The sequence below is a fragment of the Mycteria americana genome, chromosome 7, assembly GCF_035582795.1.
Source record: "Mycteria americana isolate JAX WOST 10 ecotype Jacksonville Zoo and Gardens chromosome 7, USCA_MyAme_1.0, whole genome shotgun sequence".
NCBI classification, from domain to species: Eukaryota; Metazoa; Chordata; class Aves; order Ciconiiformes; family Ciconiidae; genus Mycteria; species Mycteria americana.
Genome location: NC_134371.1, coordinates 35,170,941 through 35,193,705, shown reverse-complemented (window position 1 = coordinate 35,193,705; position 22,765 = coordinate 35,170,941).

The window sequence follows — 22,765 nt, the reverse complement described above, 5'->3', positions numbered from 1 at the left end:
TAAACTATGTGCAGACTCTCAGTTCACAGGTTTTAGTTACGGAAGAAGGAGATGTTATACAGCACAAGGGTGGAAAAGTGAGAATGTCTCAAGTAAGAACAACACAATAAAAATCAATAGTCTCTGCGGTGGTTGATTATATACAAAATGTGGGATCAAACTGGTAATTTGTAGCCTCATTTTATAAGAAAATGGAATTTTTAAATGTATTTGCTTGTCTCACTTCCCTAAAACTCTTAACCTTACTGGCCAATTTCACTCAAATTTGGCAGAAAGGCAAACACCTCAAAGACATTTTAAATTAATAAAAAGTTTATAAAAATATATATAAATGAAGAGAAGAAAAATTCTGTTAATATTCCTTACTGACAGAAACACAACTTTATAGTCTCAGTCCATGAAAGGCAGCATATGATCTGCACAATGCCATGGGAATCCATAGATTTTGTTGGCTCTGTGGCTCAGGAACTACCTGTCCTTACATCTTGGGCCTGAATCTTTAGTAACTTGAAGGAAGCAGAACTGTGAGTATATCCAAAGTTAACGACCTCATAAGCCTTTTTCTAAAATATGCTCTTAGACTTTGTGCGTCCACTTTTGCACAGCTCTGTGCAGCATCAGAAAAGTAAAAAGTGGAGCTGCGGTTCTCAGTCTGGTGAGCATTGCTGCTATCCCGTGTGGTTGTAGATGGGAGAATTGTTTCGGAGGTGGAAGGGCTCTGTTGTAATTTTAATGTGAGCCCTGAGCTTCTGCCAACATTGTATGGGGTGGCAGGAACAACACTGCCAGTCCTGAACAAGCTTCCCATGCCTGAGCAGTGCTGGCAGTTGACTAAATCTTTTCCTATTTGTTCCTACCCACATACCTGAGAGATGAGAAATGGTGACAGTAACTGCGTGAAGTAGTGACTTGTTTGCAAAACATCACAAGTCAAGTCAAGTTTTGCCAGAAACACTTTCATACCACCCACCATCTATTCCTGCCAATTTTTGTTGCTCCCTGTGACAGTTAAATTTGCGATTAATTACTTCATTCCAGTGATTGGAGTATGTTTTATATTACTAGTTCCAGAAAAGACAGGCAGATAATTAGACAAATACAATGAAGTAGCTCAAAAAACTTTAAAAAGTTGTTAATGTAGTAAGAAAGTAGCATGAATAAATATGACAGAATGAGAGGCCTCTAAAAATATCCCCTTCATATTGAAGGTTTCTTTTTTCCTGCATTCTTCCTGCTCATTGGAACAAGGCAGCCAGGTCTTTGCTAAATGCACAAGGGAGCATGAGGAGTATATTAAATGTTAATCTGGTCTAAATTATGAAGCAGGTCTTAACAGTGAAATTTCATGTTCACCTGCAGGTTACTGGTCATAAAGCACAGCAAAATCAGTTCAAACAACTTGCTTTAATTGTGACTCACAAACATTATTCTTTGTGCCAAGTTGATAATTGAGATAGTTATTTTCCATGATGTGCAACAGCAGCTGTGGGCTATAACACAGACAAGTCATTTTTGCATTGCTCATTATTTTTCAGTAATTGACTAATTTTACCCTTCACACCTGTCCTATATAAAACCTCGTGGTATCACAATAGCCTAAAAAAGTTGATATATATCCCCTCTGTCAAATCTATACCTCTCTCCTTAAGGACTTTTTGAAAAATCTGTCAAAAAGCCATATTTTAACCTTTTGTCAAGATACAAGTTTGTATAAGCCGATGATCACCCTTATATGACTTATGCATAATAAAACTTGCACATGGACTTGAATTACTCAGAAATTCCATGTTTGACATGACCAGTATTTTTTATATGAATTGTCAATTAAGTGGCACAATTTGAAATGCAGAGAAGCATTTGGAAGTGATATATATTGCTTGTGATGTTGCCTTGATACATAGCTTGCATTCAAGTACCCATTAAAGACACAGCTCTACAGCCTTAACAAGAAAGTATTCAGAGCAGGTGGAAATATAAAGAGAAGAGATTTATCTGTCTTGCTTCAAACTAGGAATATGAGATTAAAAACTCAGTTGCTAGTCTTGTGAGAAGTAACTTTTCTAGATATTCTTTAAGAAGCAATAGCTATTACAAAATTGTAACATAATGTTGCTCCTTTTGGTGTACCTGCCCTTGTTTTGGAGTGCTTATACTAAAGCAGATTTCAGCTTTCTTCTGGACATGCTTCTCTCTGTGCTGGTATTAACTGCAGAAGCATCTAGGTGTTTATCTGACCTGCCTGAAGCTATGTGGGATGAATTTGGACTTTGGGATTTCTTGGAAGAAACGCCCAGTACTGACATCTTCTGAGATCTGACATTGCTAACAAAATAACAGAATAACTAAGGTTGGAAGGCACCTCTGAAGATCACCTAGTCTAATTCTTCTGCTCAGACAGGGCCAGATAGAGCAAGTTGCCCAGGACTGTGCTCAGTTGGGTATCCCCAAGGATGGAGACTCCGTAACTCCTCTGGCCAACCTGTTGCAGTATTTGATCACCCTCACAGTAAAGAACTTTTATGTTTAAGTGGAATTTCCTGTGTTTCAGTTTGTGTGGTTTATGCATTAGTTAAAACCCTAGCACAAGTCAAACCAGTTGGCTAAAACAGTAAATAAGAAGTCCTGAAATATTCAGAAGACAGTCATAACTAAAGAGGACTGTAAAGTTCATAATGATTGTATACAGAGTGGAAAACATATCTATCTGGCTTATAGAAAATGTATTAGGTAATATAACTTCAGAAAGTCTGGCATATGTTTAATAATGTAGTCCCAGTTCCCTCTCTGAAATTTTAGCTGTATTCAGTCCTACCGCATATACATTTTATCAGGGACAGTACTGGGGGAAAAAAAATCCCTTCCAGAAACTGTTCCTAGTGCTGATCTCAGAATGTTGAATAGAAGATTAAAATGACCATATGAAAGTCTAGTTTTTGTTTTTATTCCAGGTTTATTGTAGTTATATATCAGCACAGTAATAAGCAGACAAAGCAACTTTTTGTCAATGTGGCAGTTTTGGTTATTATTACTCATATGATAAAAAGCCCTCACAATTACTACTCATCAATATTCAGCCTCCTTGGGGAAAAGAAAAACGGTAGATAAGGTTCTCTAGATTGCCCATATGTTGATGGCAGAGAAAAGATATATCTTGGCAAAAGCTATATCTTTGCAAGAATAGCTCCCCTAATACCATATCCTATTAGTTCTCCTATAGCTGTTTTACATTACAGCAAATCTGTGGTGAGGTAGTCCTTAAGGAACAAGTGTCTTCTTGGGAGCTCTTTCACTTGAGAGTATTCCACATCCTTTTTTCAAACTCAGAATACCTTATTTCCTTCAAATTACCTTTCACGTCATCTCTTAATTGAAAAATCATAAACCCTCAGGGCTCCCCATAGTATGTTCTCTCTCCCTTATTCATTGGGTCAACTGCTTTCCTTAGCTTCCCATGTCCTTATAAGCTGTTTAGCATCCTGCAGCTTAATGTTAAGGAAATTAGACACGTCCAAGCTGTATTCATTTCCTTTTTCTTTTGTTTCCCATTTGTATGACAGGGAATGGTCCCTGTTACCTAACTTCAAAAAGGCAAGGAAGTTCTAATTAGCAAAACTGGCTTATATTTTCACTGGCACTTGGTATTAACAAAAATCACATAAATATCTATAAAAGTCTATAATCTATATTTTTTCTTCATATTAGTCCCTTTGACAGGACATGTGTGACTCTCAGCTAAAAAGATCAGCCAAGAAATTTCATTCCATCTGAAGAGAATGTGGCCATGTAAAGCCCTTCTCAGACCTTCTCATTTGCTTAATAGCTTCTGTTTTTAAGTGACAACTTCACATCCTCTGACTTCAAGCTAAAGTTGCTTAGTTAAGGAAAACAAGGGCTGATGTACATTCACAGGGAATGTAAAAAATGTTTTACATATTTTTCATATTTGTGCAATTTGAACATTTTGGTGTGGATACTTTGTAATCTTAATGCCACTTCTTTTCACTGCTGTCATGTCTGTTCTCACTACAGTTCACAAAAAGAGTTGTTAATAATTTTTTTTAGGGTTTTCAATATGGTTATACCCAGTCAACATTACTGTGGACAAGGTAGAAGGCAGTGGTTCCAAAGTGTGGCTACAACTCTTTCATGTGTCTTGGAGACTTTACATGTAGCTACGAAAATATGTTCTTATAAGCCAAGTAGGCATAGTGGCATCTATACCATTCACTGGAGATAGTGCTGCTCTATTACATCTGATACTGAAAAATGTTATAAAACATCATAAAAGTATGCTCTTCCAAAGGTTGCCTTCTAACATAACACTAAACAGCTACACATTGCCATCCCCTCTGTGCATGGCAGTCAGTATAACAATGGGCTCAAGGCTGGAGGAATAGGCTGGAGGAATGGGCTGAGAGGTTCTCATCAAATTCAGCAAGGACAAAGGCGAAGTCCCACAGCTGGGATGGACCTGGGCCTGCCTGGCCAGGTAGAAATGTGCATGTCCAGCACTATGTTACAGGTAGAATGATGACAAATCTAGAACCAAAAAGGAGCACTACAAGTATGCATGAGTTTTCGAAATTTCCATGCAAATGCATCTCAGGCTTTGATACTTTCTCGGTGCTGTTTCATTTTTATTCCTTAGACACTTGTCTCCTTTACTCTGTTTGAAGAAGGTTGTGCTTTCTGATGAAATGCTGATCTGCTGAGAATAAGCATTTCCTTAGGTAGGAAATAAGAGTGCATAGGCAGGAATGAGCCAAAACAGACAGCACCACCAACTGTCTGTTCTTCAGTTCAAATTACTGAAACAACTGACAGCCTTTTAACAGCATGTTTCGGCAGAGGTCAATGCTAAGGAGGAAGTAACGATACTCAACTTAGAATCATAGAATCATAGAATCGTTTAGGTTGGAAAAGACCTTTAAGATCATCAAGTCCAACCATAAACCTAGCACTGCCAAGTCCACTACTAAACCATGTCCCTAAGCGCCACATCTACACGTCTTTTAAATACCTCCAGGGATGGTGACTCAACCACTTCCCTGGGCAGCCTGTTCCAATACTTGACAACCCTTTCGGTGAAGAAATTCTTCCTAATATCCAATCTAAACCTCCTCTATTGCGACTTGAGGCCATTTCCTCTTGCCCTATCGCTTGTTACTTGGGAAAAGAGACCGACACCCAACTCGCTACAACATCCTTTCAGGTAGTTGTAGAGAGCAATAAGGTCTCCCGTGAGCCTCCTTTTCTCCAGGCTAAACAACCCCAGTTCCCTCAGCCGCTCCTTATAAAACTTATTCTCTAGACCCTTCACCAGCTTCATTGCCCTTCTTTAGACACACTCCAGCACCTCAATGCCTTTCCTGTAGTGAGAGGCCCAAAACTGAACACAGTATTCGAGGTGCGGCCTCACCAGTGCTGACTACAGGGGGACAATCACTTCCCTAGTCCTGTTGGCCACACGATTTCTGATACAAGTCAGGATGTTATTGGCCTTCTTGGCCACCTGGGCACACTGCTGGCTCATATTCAGCTGGCTGTCGACCAACACCCCCAGGTCCTTTTCCGCCAGGCAGCTTTCCAGCCACACTTCCCCAAGCCTGTACCATTGCATGGGGTTGTTGTGACCCAAGTGCAGGACCTTGCACTTAGCCTTGTTGAACCTCATACAATTGGCCTCAGCCCATCTATCCAGCCTGTCCAGGTCCCTCTGTAAGCCTTCTTACCCTCAAGCAGATCAACACTCCCGCACAACTTGGTGTTGTCTGCAGACTTACTGAGGGTGCACTCGATCCCCTCATCCAGATCATTGATAAAGATATTAAACAGGACTGGCCCCAATATGGAGCCCTGGGGAACACCGCTTGTGACTAGCCACCAACTGGAGTACACTCCATTCACCACCACTCTTTGGGCCCGGCCGTCCAGCCAGTTTTTTATGCAGCGAAGCGTACACCCGTCCAAGCCATGAGCAGCCAGTTTCTCCAGGAGAATGCTGTGGGAAATGGTGTCAAAGGCTTTACTAAAGTCTAGGTAAACAAAATCCACAGCCTTTCCCTCATCCACTAAGCAGGTCACCTTGTCATAGAAGAAGATCAGGTTAGTCAAGTAGGACCTGCCTTTCATAAATCCACGCTGACTGGGCCTGATCATGTGGTTGTCCTGTACGAGGTGTGTGATGGCACTCCTCGTGAGTGATCTGCTCCCTAACTTTCCCTGGCACCAAGGTCAGACTGACAGGCCCGTAGTTCCCTGGATTCTCCTTCCAGCCCTTCCTGTCGATGGGCATCACATTTGCTAACCTCCAGTCAACTGGGACCTCTGCGGTTAGCCAGGACTGCTGATAAAGGATTGAAAGTGTCTTGGTGAACACTTCTGCCAGCTCCCTCAGTACCCTTGGGTGGATCCCATCCAGCCCCATAGACCTATGTGTGTCTAAGTGGTGTAGCAGGTCGCTAACCATTTCCCCTTGGGTGATGGGGGCTTCATTCTGCTCCCTGTCCCTGTCTTCCAGCTCGGGGAGCTGGGTACCCGGAGAACAACTGGTCTTACTATTAAAGACTGAGGCAAAGAAGGCATTAAGTACCTCAGCCTTTTCCTCATCCTTTGCCACTGTTTCCCCTTGCATCCAATAAGGGATGGAGAATCTCCTTAGCTCTCTTTTTGTTGCTAATGTATTTATAGAAACATTTTTTGTTATCTTTTATGGCAGTAGCCATATTAAATTCTAGTTGGGCTTTGGCCCTTCTAATTTTCTCCTTGCATAGCCTCACAACACCTTTGTAGACCTCCTGAGTTGCCTGCCCCTTCTTCCATAGGTCGTAAACTCTCCTGTTTTTTCCTGAGTTCCAGCCAAAGCTCTCTGTTGAGCCAGGCTGGTCTTCTTCCCTTTTGGCTCATTTTTCATCACATGGGGATGGCCTGCTCCTGCACCTTTAAGCTGTCCTTCTTGAAGAATGTCCAGCCTTTCTGGACTTCTTTGCCCTTCAGGACTGCCTCCCAAGGGACTCTGTCAATGAGTCTCCTAAACAGGCCAAAGTCTGTCCTCCGGAAGTCCAAGGTAGCAGTTCTGCCGACCCCCCTCCTTACTTCTCCAAGAACCAAAACTGTATAATTTTGTGATTGCTATGCCCACGACAGCCTCCAACAGTTGCATCATCCACAAGTCCTTCTCTGTTGCGAACACCAAGTCCAGCAGGGCACCCTCCCTAGTTGGCTCACTCACCAACTGCGTCAGGAAGTTCTCTGCCACACACTCCAGGAACCTCCTAGACTGTTTCCTCTCTGCTGTATTGTATTTCCAGCAGACATCTGATAAGTTGAAGTCCCCCTTGAGAACAAGGGCTAACAATTGTGAGACTTCTCCCAGCTGCTTATAGAATAGTTTGTCTGCTTCTTTACCCTGGTTAGGTGGTCTATAACAGACTCCAACCATGATATCTGCCTTTCTGGCCTTCCCCCTGATTCTTACCCATAAACACTCAACCCTATCATCACCATCATTAAGCTCTAGACAATCAAAACAGTCCCTAACATACAGGGCTACCCCACCACCTCTCCTTCCTTGCCTATCCATTCTGAAGAGATTATAGCCATCCATTGCAGCACTCCAGTTGTGCGAGTCATCCCACCGTGTTTCCATGATGGCAGCTATATCATAGTTTTCCTGCTACACAATAGCTTCCAGCTCCTCCTGTTTGTTGCCCATGCTGTGGGCATTGGTGTAGATGCACTTCAGTTGGGTTATTGATCCTGCCACCTTTTTGGGGGGAGAAACCCTAATTCCTATGTGACCATTCTCAGGTGCTTCCACAGTTTCTAACCCTTGTGTCTTTGCTGCTGCATGGATCTCCATCCCCTACCTCCGCTGAGACAGCAGACTGAAAGACCTCACTAGCACACCATCCCTCAAATATTGGCATGTCGCTCCCAGGCTTATCTCTAGGGAGCCTGTTTTTATCCCTTTCCCCCTTCAAATCTAGTTTAAAGCTCTTTCAGTGAGCCCTGCTAACTCCTGTGCAAAGATCCTTTTCCCGCTTTGAGACAGGGGTACCCTGTCTGTTGCCAGCAGGCTTGGTGTCATGTAGACTGACCCATGATCAAAAAAGCCAAAATTCTGCCGGTGACCCAGGCTCGGAGCCAGGTATTGATCTGCTGGCTCTTCCTGTTTCTTCCCTCATCATTCCCTGCGACTGGAAGGATATAATGCATTTTCTCACCTTTATGTCCAGAGATGCAAAGATGTATGAAGGGCTCGTGAATGACCTCTGGATGTCACACTGATTAATTGGTGAAGTTTGCTTTTACCACTGGATACCAAATGGCCTGTCAGATTAATTATCATTTCCTCAGAAGGCTATTTCTCTTCCAGTGCATCCTCCTAATGTCCCTACATGCCTCATGCAGCATGGGGAGTTTCCAACAAACAGTTTTGGGGATCATGGAAGCTGCTTCTAAACACCCTCTTTCTTTTGCATGGGATGAAAAAATCAGTTATTCATTAGCAGCACTAAAGTACTGTTTAAACATGTTAAAGGGCAGATTTTCCAAATTACATGACAGAAGTTAGGAACTGCCATTGTTAGAATGATATAGTGGACAGTAACAATGTAAATATTTTAATAAGCAAGTTTATTTCTGTAAACATGATTATACCCAGTAATATCCAGGAATCTTATAGAATGCTTGAAATCTTGCCTTCTGCAGAAGTGAAAAAGCAGGAGTGAAATCCTCTGTTCCAGGTTTTATGCTAGTCTACTTTCACATAAGTATGGATCCAGGTGACAGTTTAATCATGCGTTCTGCAAAACGTTTTCAGGCTCTCAGATTGTCTTTCTTAGACAGCTTAGTGGTCACCAGAATTGGATTTAAATGACCTGAGATAGTGGCATAAAAAGGAAAATAGTCCTGCCATGAGATAAGTGTTCTTCTAGCTCCTTCCATGTTCTTTTCAAAGGCCTCCTCTTACCACTGAAGCTCGATGTCTTCTTCCATTTGTAGGCTGCAGTGAAATTATAGTTGCCCATGTCCTGGCCATATTTTATATTCCAGCCTGCTTTCAATGTAATTCTGTATTTTTTACTTGCCCTCTTTTCTTTCTTTTCTCTATGCCCATCTTTTTATTTTCTCTAGTGGATTTACTGTACTGTGATGCTGCCTTCACCGTAGTGAAAACAGTGTTGTTAAGGTCTTCACAAGAAAAATCTTTTGATTTTATCCATAAGTTTTTTGAAAAGTAAAGAAAATAATTTAGCAGCTGAGTGGGTGACGTTTGTACGTCAGTGTTCAAGATTATAGACAGGCTGAATTGCTCCAAATGAGGTTGGTAGTTACACAGAAGTACAGATACATTAGTTTCTGGATTTTTCAGTTGTTAAATGGTGTTTTACCAGAAAACCAGGATAAGTTTGTACAAAAGAGTACACAGAGAAAACAAAGTTCACTCACTATATGGCATGAACATAAATAGTATAAAAATAAATAGATCTGAGAATGGATATTAGACCTTTTTCTATCATTTCAGTGACACATGGTTAGCAGGTCATGTGGATTTTCCCATGTTTTCAGAATTCAAGATTCCTGTACTTCTGCCAGAGACAGACGAAAGGACCCGTAGTGATGGGCAGGACACGGAGCACAGCTGATGGCATGTCTGAGGCAGGGGGACAGTTTTGCTATCCCACATGCTTGGAGTGAGCAGGGCATGTCAACCTGCACCAACGCAACAGCAGCTACTGGGAGCTGGGAAGACCACTCACACACCCACCTCATCGTCAAACCCAGTGCCACTGTGTAAATCTCCAGAAAGTACATGACAGCCTGTATACCTTTGAGAGGAGAATGGTTTGGTGTGAAAACTGGGCTTTGAGAGATGGAAGAATGGATGGATTGGCTGAGAAAATTGATCTGGTTTTTAATTGTGAAAGTTGATTTTTTCATTGAAAAAAGCAGCATGGATCAAGGGAAGGGACAGAAATAGGCAATCTGCATAATTTCCAAATTCAAGACCAAAGTTTCTTTCTAATCTGTGAAGAGACAGTTCACGAGGATGTATTAACTTGATAGTCATGTTTCATCCAAATAACACAGGCAGACTTTCAGACAAAAGTAATTGGAAATCCTTTGAATATTGTGTGTGGGTTTGTGGTATACTTTAGATACAATTTATTTCAAAATTATGCAGAACGTACTTAGTAAATTTATATTTCCTATGTCAGAAAAGATATCTTTCTGATGCAAGAATTATGAGGATATGAAACATTGCTTTTTTACGTGTTATAAGCATAATGAAGGAAAGTTTAGTTAAATACGACAGGCCACTAGAGCCAGGCTACTCAGACTCATTCAGTGCCAAGAAATTCTTTTAGTGAGGTCTAGTTTAGCAGTGTTGGAGCTCTAATTAATCAGTACTAAGGTACATAATGATCATTTGTGCCAGCCTTTCTGAAAGGTACAGGTCCCCAAAATTTCATATTTGAGCGAGACACATCCATAACAAGTAACAACCACCATTAACATAGCAAAACCTTTGAAGCGATTGTATATAGTCTGTTAACTAAGCTAATTTGTGACACACAAATAAGTTCTGAGACAACTGGGCTGTCCCACACACCTTCACAACTGTCCTGCAGGAGCAAAGCCTTTGTTTCTGTTTGTGATGGAGGTCTCTATGGACAAAAGACATATTCTTGTGCATTGTCACAGCATCACAGAGTAGGGCATCTTTTATTAACTTTTCCCCTCCTTCCCCCTCAAGGTACATACCACCTCCAACAGGTACCTTTACAAATTAATATTCTTAAGATTTTTTTTTTCAGCCAAGCAGATTAGTCACAATTCTGCTTGAGGTGAACTCATGATAGGAACTTAAGAAATGGATTTCACATCTACCGAAAGCCGTTTTTGCACCATCCTCCATTAGGAATGTGGATCAAATGGGGCACAAGCAGAATGATTTGCAGAAATCATGAGGAAAAAATGAAAGAATGGTAGTTGTTTATCCTGAACACAAAAAGAAATAAAAGGCTTTTGCAAAGAGGAAGACACTATTTTCCAAGCCTGTGATGGTTAGGACAAAAAGTAATGGAGATAAACTGTCTTGAAATACTTAAATCAGGCATCAGGCAGACTTAGAGACATTCAGAGCTTCAGTATGATCACATCATCAGATGCTTCCCAAAGTCTTTTGCTTCTCTCTAGTCAGAGCTTTTAGATTTTACCATTTTTAGAGCCTTCTTTAAGACAGATGACAGTCAAAATCCATGCTTTCTTTAAAGAAATCTCATTATACTTAAGGCTCCCCAATCACATCTTCAAGCAATTTAAACCACTCCTTCCCCTTTTCTGATTCTAGTAAAGATATTTCCACATAGGTAATTTTTACTCTGTAGATACTTCAGTCTACTGGCTGTTAGAATGTACCATAGTTTGCAGCAGATATATTGTCTTTTTTTCTTCTTCAAGGAAACCTCCAGTGACCCTAACATTTAATGTCATCAGATTTGAAAGGTGCATGATTAGCAAATTCTGAACTTGGCTCCTTTGTGCAGTGCAAACTTTGCATAGCTTTACTTTCCAGAGCCAACTGTGGAGCTGCCTGTGTTGCTGTGTTATTTTGCATTTCAAAAAGTTGAGCACAGAGCCATAGAGAGGAAAATTTAAATGAAAAAGTTCCTAATGCAGTCTAGCTATGACATGATTACAACTAGGTTAAATGTATTAGTTCTCCACATATTACACTAGAGGTCATACAACATCTAATTTATTTCCTTGACTTTCACATTTCACACTCCCCTGAATGTAATTTCTTTCAATTTTCCCTGCTGTCGGTAATTGGTGTGCCACACATCTCTCTTCTCCAACAGACTCAGTCTGATTATACCGGCCCTACATTCTGTGTATCTATTAAGAACCAGGGATCAAACTTTCCCCCAGGCCTGGTTTCCATTTCTCTCTCTCATATTCATTCATTTGTTAAGGACATGAAGTCCTCATATATTTCACATTTAGAAAGGTTTGTACTTTCTTAAGAACAACAACAAAAAACAACCACAAAATTTGCCAGTGGCTGAGGCTGTCTTTCAGACTTCACATTTTGTCTTGGCGTTTACCTTCCCCTGTGATGTGCTGCAGTGTTTTCAGACATGTCCCATTTAACATAGACAAGGACTGCATCTGATCTTGCAAAGTCTTTAAATGATAGTGACAATGAAATGTAAAGTTTTAATCATTTTGTAAACAGTTATAGGGAAAATGAAGTACTGAAGAAGACAAGAGATCAATTTTGTTTTCAGATCTCAAAGTTCTTACAACTTTTATTATATTCATGAACCGTTTCTCAGGGTCTGCTTCTGTTAGTAGCACCAGTTTTATGATAGTGGAAGTCTACTGAGTTCCAGCAAGTAGGTAGTTCTTACATCTAGTTTTAAAACATAGCAGAGAATCTGAACTCTAATTTCTTAAAAAAATTTGTGCAGATCCTCATGATAGAGACCCTATCATTATTCCCCAGCTTTAAGTGGTTCAGTCTCCAATTAAATATTCCTTTATATATCTCTTTATATATTCCCACATATTAATCTTGTAACAGAAGGAACCAGGATCTCTTTGCACCTGACTCTCTCTATCATTTTAACTACTTCACACTGTTTCTTAGGTTTTAACAACCTGTGTTTTGTTGTTCTCTTGGCACGTGACTGAAATTATTACTTTGCTTTCACATTTTTAACTGTAAGTTATATGAAAAAGACCTGCAAGTCAGTAGCAGGATACGTTGTAAGAAGGAGAAAGGAATCCATGGACATGTCTATTCCAGCATCCCTTCCCTCTTGGCAAACCCTCCTCTACTCATCCCTGCTGCTTTTGCCAGCAGCCCAATCTGAACCTACTTCTGTAGACTTGTGAAGTTGTGAGTTAGATAATGGCTTACTTTCAACAATGTAAAAGACATACAGACTGTCATGTCATATCAGGCCTGCAGAAATCATCCTGTATGAGTTTTAATATCCCCTCTTAGAAATGTTCAGGTACTATGACCTGATAAAAAGGTGTATTTTTGAAAAGATAATGGAAATGTGGTAATACAAAGACTCACAATCTACTGTATGTAAGCTTAGGGAGGATTTCACAGTGCTGGGAAATTTCCCAAACAAGTGCTCAATTCAGAATTAATTGTAGCATTTTGTTAATTCAAATCCATTTTGATTTCCAGATCCTCTATTGAAAGTTTTGCTGCTGAAACATTTCTTTCTGCAGTAGTCCTTTCATGTAAATAGTGAAAAGCAGTGTTTTGATTTTTTGGAGTGCTCTCCAAAAATCTGCCATTTTCAATAGAACCTGTCTTGGTTTTTCTTTTCTTTTCTTTCTTTCTCTAAAGGCTCATTTAATTACTTTTCTGAATCAGATTTTGTGCATCATTCTATGATCTACCCTAAATCCCTTTTTTGAAGAATACAATATACCCCAATTGCTCGTGGCTGTGTATTATCATCAAATACTTTATCACAGAATCTGCTAAATCACTGATGTTGCTGGAATGACATAACTGACAAATAATTAGATCTAAGTATAAAAATGCTTGCTAATTGCTCACCAGTTAGGATTTTTGTATACATAAGGCAGCTAAAAATAGAAAAAGGTGACAGTAAGCTCAATCTGAAGGGCAACTCTTGTATTTGCCCTTCCATTTAACTCCAAATAGGAGAGCAGCACATTCAGGAGCAACATCCATGGAGGACCGCAGGCTCTTGTCTAGAGGAAGCAGTCTGGGTCCCTTGTGGGATCTTGCCCATCTGCATTAGATCAGTTGTCTTGCAACCACTTGCTTTTCTACACAGTGAAATAATTTGCCAAATACCAAACTTTATTCCTGTTTCATATCACTTTTCTTCAACTCCTTTTCTATGCACTGCTACCTTTTTGACTGCTCTGAAGTAGCATATTTTCAGCATATACTGTAGTAATTACATTTAAAGAACACATACCTTTAAAACCTATTAGATCACTTAGGCTTTCTATCTTCAGAATAGCTAGTTGTTGCATTTTCAGAATGCTGTTCATTGAAATGCTGATGTAAAATACTGCAGCAGTTACTGAATGCAAGGATCTCCCATTACCTACCAGGGAGAGCAAATCATAATTCAAATTAACCTTACTGTGTAATGAAATTTTGTTATGTGTCATTATGTTATATTATATAATATCTATAAATCAATCCTAGCAAGCCATTTGCTCAAATGACGGGGTTTTTTTGTGTGGCAGAGTGATGCTAGAATCCTCCTTATGATTAATTTTTCAAATAACAGTGAAGTACAAAGTGGAAAATATATAATTTTGTAAAATGACAACATTTTGGGCCCTCAAAACAATTCATTATATTTAAGAACCAATAGAGATGACTCTTCAACAATATATATTATGTAATTTAATTATAACAAGGAAGTTGGTTTTGCCTGACAGCCTTCTGGAGAGAAATGTGCTCAAATGCCCACAAAGCCAGATGTCACACTTTTTCCCCTTCTCCTGGACCAGATCGAGTAATATGCAATCCTTTCTATAATGAGTGTCATTCTGTATTTCTAGAATCTCAAAAGAATTTGTTTGCAGTTTACCAAGAATGTTTCCAGGTTTTCCAGCTCAAAAATATATCTACAGGCTATTTTGGTGTTGTAAAGTGCTACGTTTCATCAGAAGGTGTTGCTTTAAAAAGTTTTCAAATGATTGTTTTAAATGATTCAAAATTAATCAGGCATATTGCTTCTCTGTCATTTTACTTTTCCAGCAATTGTGGAAAAGTATATTTTATTATCAAAGTAAAGCTTTCAATAAGATTGTTTTTATGTTTCCAAGCCAATCTTTTTCAAGATGTTGTGGAGGAAAAGAAAAAACAAAAGAGAAAATATAATCTTTTAGGGGAAGCTACTAGTTTTTTGCAATTGTTTGCTTCTTTCATACTTAGATATTTCCCACCTTTTTAAAGAGCACAATTACAGAAAAGTGAATTGGGCCTGATTTACCATCACTTTTCTCTAGTTTTATGTTGAGTAAGCATTGCTTTTAAAGTTATTACAAAGGCATAAAACTAAAATAAGGCAGTAGTAATTCAATTCCAACACACATACCAAGTAGTAAAAATGTCTGTAGGGAAAGAGCTTTAAATGTATTTAGATAAATAGATGCTTCAACCAACTAACACACACAGGTTTATGACTCTCCCTGATTCACGGCAGACTTCTCATCAATGTCACTGGGAGTTGTGAACATGTGAACTGAGGGTAGGCTATGCCTCACAGAGATCATAACATCATTAGCATTTTGGTTTTGCTTCTTTATCTTTTTCGACATTGCTGGAGAAATCAGATTTGCAAAACAAGGATGCATAAATAGTTTAGTCCTCAGGTCGCTCAGTAATTCCTAGCAGCCAAATTCATTCCTGGTGCAGCTCCATCTGTTCCCAGTGAAATTAAATGCAGTGAATTTTGCCCAAAATGTTTAAAAGCTTGAGGAGCCATTAATTTTTGTAAGTTTTGGAGGCACTACCAAGATGAGAAAGAGAGGGGTTAGTGACATAATTTGGGAGGCAATGGTTAAGAAAAAGATTTAATTAAGGGTAATGGGAAAGCATTAGGGCAAAAGAAATTTGCCAGTAGGTTGATTTAAAAACATATACCTATTCTCAGTGCTTTGATCAATTTACCAGTTCAGTAGTCCTCAGAATAATGTTGGAGTCCCACTGTTCAAAGCAATTAAATGCTTGTGTTTCAAATAGAAAAACATATAAACCAGAAATAGAAAATGACACAGGTCTGTTTCATCACCAGGTGCCTCTAGTTTGAAATTTTTCCCAGTGTGATGGCAATGCCTGGCAAAACACAGTAATGTTGCCAATTAGTTGGATTATTAATTTGTCATCTCTGATGCTCATTTCTTTGGTTTAAAGTTTGATTACAACTGACCTGACAAAATGCAGTTAAGTGCAGAATGTAATTTCAAGTTCCTTAAAAGTAAATCCTTTTTTCTCTTCAGTTGTTTGCTTTTCTTCTTCTCTTTAAGCAAACTGCAATTAAATATAGTACTGAAATAGTGAAGAAAGCAACAAAATTTTCAAAAGAGCTATATAAATTGGAAGAATAATCATCAATATAAAAAAATGCAGGCTCCTATACTGTATCATTGGATCAAAAATACTTTAAAAACTGTATACATAAATTTATGGCTGCTTATTTACATCCCATTCCATGAGTATTTAATATCATTGATTTTGCCATTTGGAAAGATCATTAAAGGACAAGCCAGACATACATTCTCTTGAGAGAAATTATTGAGTAGGGTGTTAAAAAGTGAGCAGATAAAAAAGGCTACTTGCAAGAGACAGGCATACAGAGTTAACGAAGTGTGTTCCCTACAATCCATCAGTTGTCACATTGCAGCTGTCTTGTGATAAAATCAATATAAATAGTCAGATACACAACACTGCTTCACTGGGAACTCTAACCTCAATATGTCAACATACAGGTATTTAAGCATTGGGCCAAATTGTATACAAAGCTTAATGTGGCTCTGAGCTTGTAAACTCTGACAAAGGATTTATTTATTTTGCAATTTTGTTTGCTTTCAGCACACCTCTGGTTAATGCATTCATCTTAGCAGTTATCTTCCTGAGGCAGATCAAGGTGCCTTTGTAACCAAGACTTTCTCAACACCCTTCAGTCAATAGAAATTACTGTTTTAATCAATTTAATAAATTTTAATACTGATAGAAAAACATTTTAAATTTACGTATTTTAAGAGATGTTTTTACCTGATCATTTTTCACCGCAAAAAGTTATTTTGGAGCTGTACACTGAGCTTATTTTTCCATCCTCTCCTTTGTAAAAGTGTGATTTTATGCAGACTGGTGACTCTGGCACTATTCAGGTAAAAAAACAAAACTAAAAAGTATACATAGGCTGAACATGAATTTAAACTGAAATCAGATTAAACTGGAACACAGCATCTTTAGATAGAGAAAAACAATTCACATTTGAATATGTGCTATTTGTTGATTTGAGAAGGGCATTGCTTGCAAAGAGCATTATAGATTGTTGATTATTTTAGATGTCAGTGGGACAAAAAATAAGAGGAGCCCAAATGAACAGTTTAGGTCTTCTTGCAAAGACTACTATCCATGGTGTGACCTTTTGAGCAGGACTCTCTGAGATGAGAACAGACAAATATGAGCAAAAAGACCTCCTTATCTCAGATCTCATTACCATTAAGGCTTGCAGTCATGAGTCAAATCGAGAAAAAGCAACATAAGAAATTACACTGTATATGTTGGTTCTTAATGTTAACATCAAGCCTAGCACAGGACCAGTACAGAATGCGTAAAATTTCTCTGTTGCTCTGTTCCCAAGAGAAATGTCAGGCATTTCTTACTTCTATGCTCTTATGCTATTCCTCACAAAACCACTGAAACCACTTGATCTAGTCCTTCTCAGCACTTTCTCAGCCACCTTCAGTCATTTCCTGCTAGCATAGACTTTGCCCATAGACTCTTCTACATCAGCAGTTTACCCTTCATAGCAAGTTCAATAATATACCTTCATCATATAAATTAAAGGACCTTTTAAACAAAATTAAATATAAATTTAAAGCAAAATACTTCAGCCCCAAATAAAATAAATAATAACTAAAAAAATCCTTCAAAGTTGCAAATCCTTCTATTGCATGAAAAATGTTTGTTCACATGTTCCCATTCATCTGCCTAGGTTTCTCTTTTACCTGTACCTTCATTGCCTGAAATCTTCTCCCCTGTTTTTGTTAAGGACTGCCCTTGCAATTCTGTTATATGGAAGAATTTGTATCTCTTCATCTAAAGACAGCTTTTGACAATCCAGATCTGAAGTGCTTGATACCCATCCACCATTATCCCATTTCCTAAATCAATACATTCTCTTTCTTAGGGAGATGATAGGGTAATGTGTAAGAGTCATTATATTCTCTTCTAGACTGAACACATTTCAAGACTTGCCAAACTGCGATAACAGCTCCTATGGTCTGCCAGTGCCATAATACCATCCCATCTACTTGTATTGCCAAGATACTTCCCACTGGTTTTGCTCACTGCTTTTCAATGTGAACAAGTTTGAATCTAGAGATAATAACTAAGCATGTAAAGCCATGGACAATGGTTTATTTGAATGACTATAAATGTTGTTGATGTTCATTAGTGCCAAGAATAACTAGGATCAGTGTACCATGCAGACATTCATTTACTTCCCCACCATGGTGCCCAAGAGAAATGGGAAACATGAAGACACGTGTTTCACCCACCTACTGCAATAAATACGCTAAGCTGAACCTTCGGAGGATAAAAATCATGTCCCAGGAAGCAATACTGATGAGTTTGAAGTAATTTTCCTCCACTGATATTCTACTGCAAGTCAGTAGAAGTTTCCTATCCTCTAAGCTCATGTTGGAGGTGCTCTTCTCTGGTGTGGTTTGCTCAGCTGTGAAAATCAAAGCTGACTCCCAAATGATTTCTACAATCCTCTTCCAGTGTATTCTGCTCTCAGCTACTACTGTGCCCTCTGCATGCAGGGACCCTGTGCCGTGCCCAGTTCCCCACCACTGCTCCCCTCTCTGCCACACCTGTGATGGGTCTTCTGCCCCTCCTCCCTCCCCTGCACCCCATCCTCTCCACACGGGAACCTCCATCCATGTCCCTCCAGGTTGTCTTGTCCTTGGCCCAAATCAAGCAGTACTGAAAAACTTGCTACCATATCCAATAAAGCACAAAAATAACATCATTCCACATGGACATTTCAGAGTATTTGTTCTGCCCTGGCAGGTCAACTCATTTTATGAGTCACCTACCACAAATTTATTTTGTCTCAGTGAAGCCAGAAGCAACAGAAATGGCAGGAACCTGCTTCAAATGCCAACCTCATTAGGCTTTTAAACAAATTACATTAAATCAAAGTTACACATTTTTAGCAGAAAGCATATAAATTTTATACTGGTTGCAAGTCATGCAGTAGTATCCACTCACAACAGTGAGATAAAGATGAATAGATAAATGAGGATAATTTTTATTTCCTGTTATGTTGGCACTTGCATTTGAATTGTGTTGTTCTCTGTTCTCTTTTATGGCTTTTTGGTATGGTCTTAGAGGAAAAAGAAAGAAAAAAAGTAACCCAGTCAACTTCCTGCACTTTTTACCCTGTATTTGAACTACAGTACCATCATCATGGCACATAATTTTACCTACATGAAGGTAACAGTTTTCCATTCCACCATGTGTTCTACCTTCAGATTTTCTCATTGCAATATTGTAATATTGATAGGATGATTTGTGAGCTTTTTTGTAATATTTTATTTCACAAAATGTAACCTACTGTTATTGCCTAATCCTTCCAGTAGCATTGTGCTATACTGCTCTGATCTGTCTTGCCAGCTGAGCTAGCTAGACAATGCCCAAAGGAACAGCCCCCAAAAGGGTTTATATTCTTCATCTACTCAGTTTATGAAATGCAGACAATGTAACAGCAACTAAAACAAAGAGTCAGAGGTCCAGCCTAGATGCAAATATTGGCTCCAGGTTGAGTCTTTCAGGGATCCTTGAATCTATAAGTAAAAGAGGGAGCCAATCTATATAAATTCCAACAAGACTGTGAAAAGCAGCTAGAAAAGCAGACTTTTGTGAATGGAAATTGAAGTTCCTGAAGCTCAGTCATGCTGTCAGATGTTTAACTTCCTACTGTGAGAGGAAGTAATTTAGCCGGGAGGGAATTAACAAAGAAATGCTTTCATAATTGAAATTTTAAATTGTTTCTCTTATCATCAAATTATAATCATGCATGGAACTGACAGAGGGAAGTAAATTCAGAACATGAGAAAGCATGAGCAGGATGATTAGCATGTTTTTCCCTAAGGTATAGATCCAGCAAGAGAAATACAGTGGGTTTTAAAGATCAGAGATAGCATTGTTGGGCATGAAAAGAAAAAAAGATTTGAAGTATGAAACTTGTTTAATCCAAATCCATTAGACATCTTTATATTTACATAAATAGTTTCACTTTTTCTAGGTGTACTTTTCTAAGTATTGTTTGTTTGTCATAAAAGACCCAAATTGACTTAAGTTGCCCACAAATGCTTCTTAATTTAGTTGGTTTATAACATTATGCTGCTACTACACTAAAATTAAGCATCCTTTGATTTTTTAAGGGAGAGGGAGGGCAAAGGAAACATTGCAAGGAAGAATTGAAGAATGAAAATCAGCAGGGGTGAGTATGTCTATGCACATTTCTGATTACCTGATGTATCAGTATCACTTGTTGCCCTCTGCTAATACACTTTACAAGCACTGAAATCATTCTTATTAGGTGAAAGAATAAAGTGGCAATTTCCATTCAACTTCCATACATTCCAGAAAAAGCTGAATATTCTGCCAATAGTACTGTCTCTTGTGTATCTGGCATGACAAGGTGACCTTATGGGATCAATGATACAAAGATTAGGCCAAATCATCACTGGAAAATTGCCTTCTTTAATCAAGATGAAATCTTATCTTGGAAACTTTCTGGAAGGCTGCTGAAGAGCAGTTAGTTGATGATTCTGCACATGGGGTATGCATAAAGCCTGGAAAGGATATCCATTGACAACAGTGTTCATGTTTATTCTTGTTTTTGAGATGTGGGTATCAGCTGAAGTACCTCTGTGGCTTTCCCATCAGTAACTGCTGTGGAAACAAATACTGCTGCAGGCCTGACCTGCTATGTGGCTTATGTAGGTCATAGCTCTGGTGATGCTCCCATTGTTAGCAGTTTATAAGAAACCTTTACAGAGGAGTGTTATAACAACTTAACTTTAGGATAATGTTTTGAACAGCTGTGCATTTTCAAATGTTAAAAGCATTTAGAATTATTGCCTACTTCTTCCAATGATTAGCTTAAACAGCAGTGTTACTAGTTTTTTATTAAGCATAATAAACTTTGTTTTGATGACATAACCATTTTTGGTGTGTTCACCTCTTCCATCTCTTTTTTTTCTCCCTCAAAGGGGAAGAATGAAGGACTAAGGAGAAACAGAGCAAGACAGTCAAGTGCCTCTTTCCCCATCATTTAACATAAAATGCATTGATTTTTTTTTCTTTTAAAATTTTAAGACATATTTCAACAAGACATTTCTTTAATCAAATAAGCATCAAAACCTTAATCTCATTTATGTTTTAAATTATTTGCGGTAAAGGAAAGATTCTTTTAACCATGTACTTTATAGAAAGACGGCCAGCTCCAGGCAGCAAGATGGATCACTGTTCAGATTGATAGACTGAAAAAAGCTGTTTCTGTAAGTATTGTAGTGAATGTACCTCTCAAATAGTCCAAAACTATCACTCTGAAGAAGGCTGTTGTTTTCCTGGAAAATGAAGAATTAATGCTTGAATGAAGTCTTCTGAGTCTTTTTAGTGAGGGACCTCGACTTGGTAGACCCATGAGTGTGCTTGTGAACCCTGAGAGTGTGGTGTAGGTACCTGTGCTAGTGACTTCCTGTCTGGAAGTCACTAGCACAGTCCTGGCTGATCCTCCCAGCCCCAGAGGAGGAGGGGACATGGCTGTTGGTGCTGGTGTGTGATCTGGGCCCTGGGTGTGGACTGCACAGGCTGGTACTGGTCCATACTGGGCTCCAGTGTGGCTGGAGGTGGTGGCTGATCTTAATAGCTCTTAATAATGTATATAGAGAGAAAAGTGTCAAGAAAAAAAATGCCATTTTGTGTATCCATATCAACATGCCAAGCCCAAATTAGATGTATGTGGAAAAGAATTTGTGGCCTCCATGTAACTTGCTGACACAGTCCCAGAGTGCTTCACCCCAGCTCTAGGGCCATGAGTTTGAGGTGCTCCCCTGGTGTGTGCTGAAGGCTTCTCCCAGCCAATACAGTCTGATGGCTGCATAAAACCTTTGTGTGTCACCCAATGAATCATCTAATCTAGTGCTAAGCAGTTCAATTACAAGGTAACCATGTTAGCCTAAACCTAGTAGTTGTACTTTTTCCCCCAGTGAAGAATGTTTTCTTGCTGAATTTTGAATGACATGAGCTGTATGGTTTCTGAAGATTTTGTGTGTGACATTCAAACTAGAGATGCTCCCTTTTTTTCCCTTTTGATGTTACTCTAATTTTTTTTCACCCTTTGTGTTTATAGATGCCAAAACTTGTATCTGTTGGCCCCTAATTCCAACAGGTTTTGGTTTAAATTACCATTTTAAATGAGTCAGAGTAGACCTTTGGGTTATGTGTTTGAGCAACACTGGGTTGCACACTTCTTGCATGTCACCAAGGCAGGCATGGACAGAAACCATAACTGCCAGCCTATTATCACATGGCACTTCCACTTTGACCTATAGTGGCCACATCTACTTACAGAAACCTTACAGAAACGTTCACTTTTTGCACTGAATTCCAAAAAGAAGCTGTGTACTTGCTGCAAAAATATTTCTTACCTCACAGCCAGCTTCCCAATTTCTCTTCCCCTCCAGGTCTGCTACTGAAGAGGAACATCATGCCTATGGCCACTTGTCCATCTGACTACAAAGGGAAGGTTATGGATGCATGCTATAAGTTACAGTTAAATTTAGCTAAATGGGAGATTTTTGTCATTTTACACTAGAAAAGGACTTTAGAAATGTGCAGGCAAATAAAAAATAAGACTGTTCAAATCTGTTTACAAAATCTCAACCACTGTCACTGTAATGTAAGAGCTTTATGTTTTTTTATGTACTT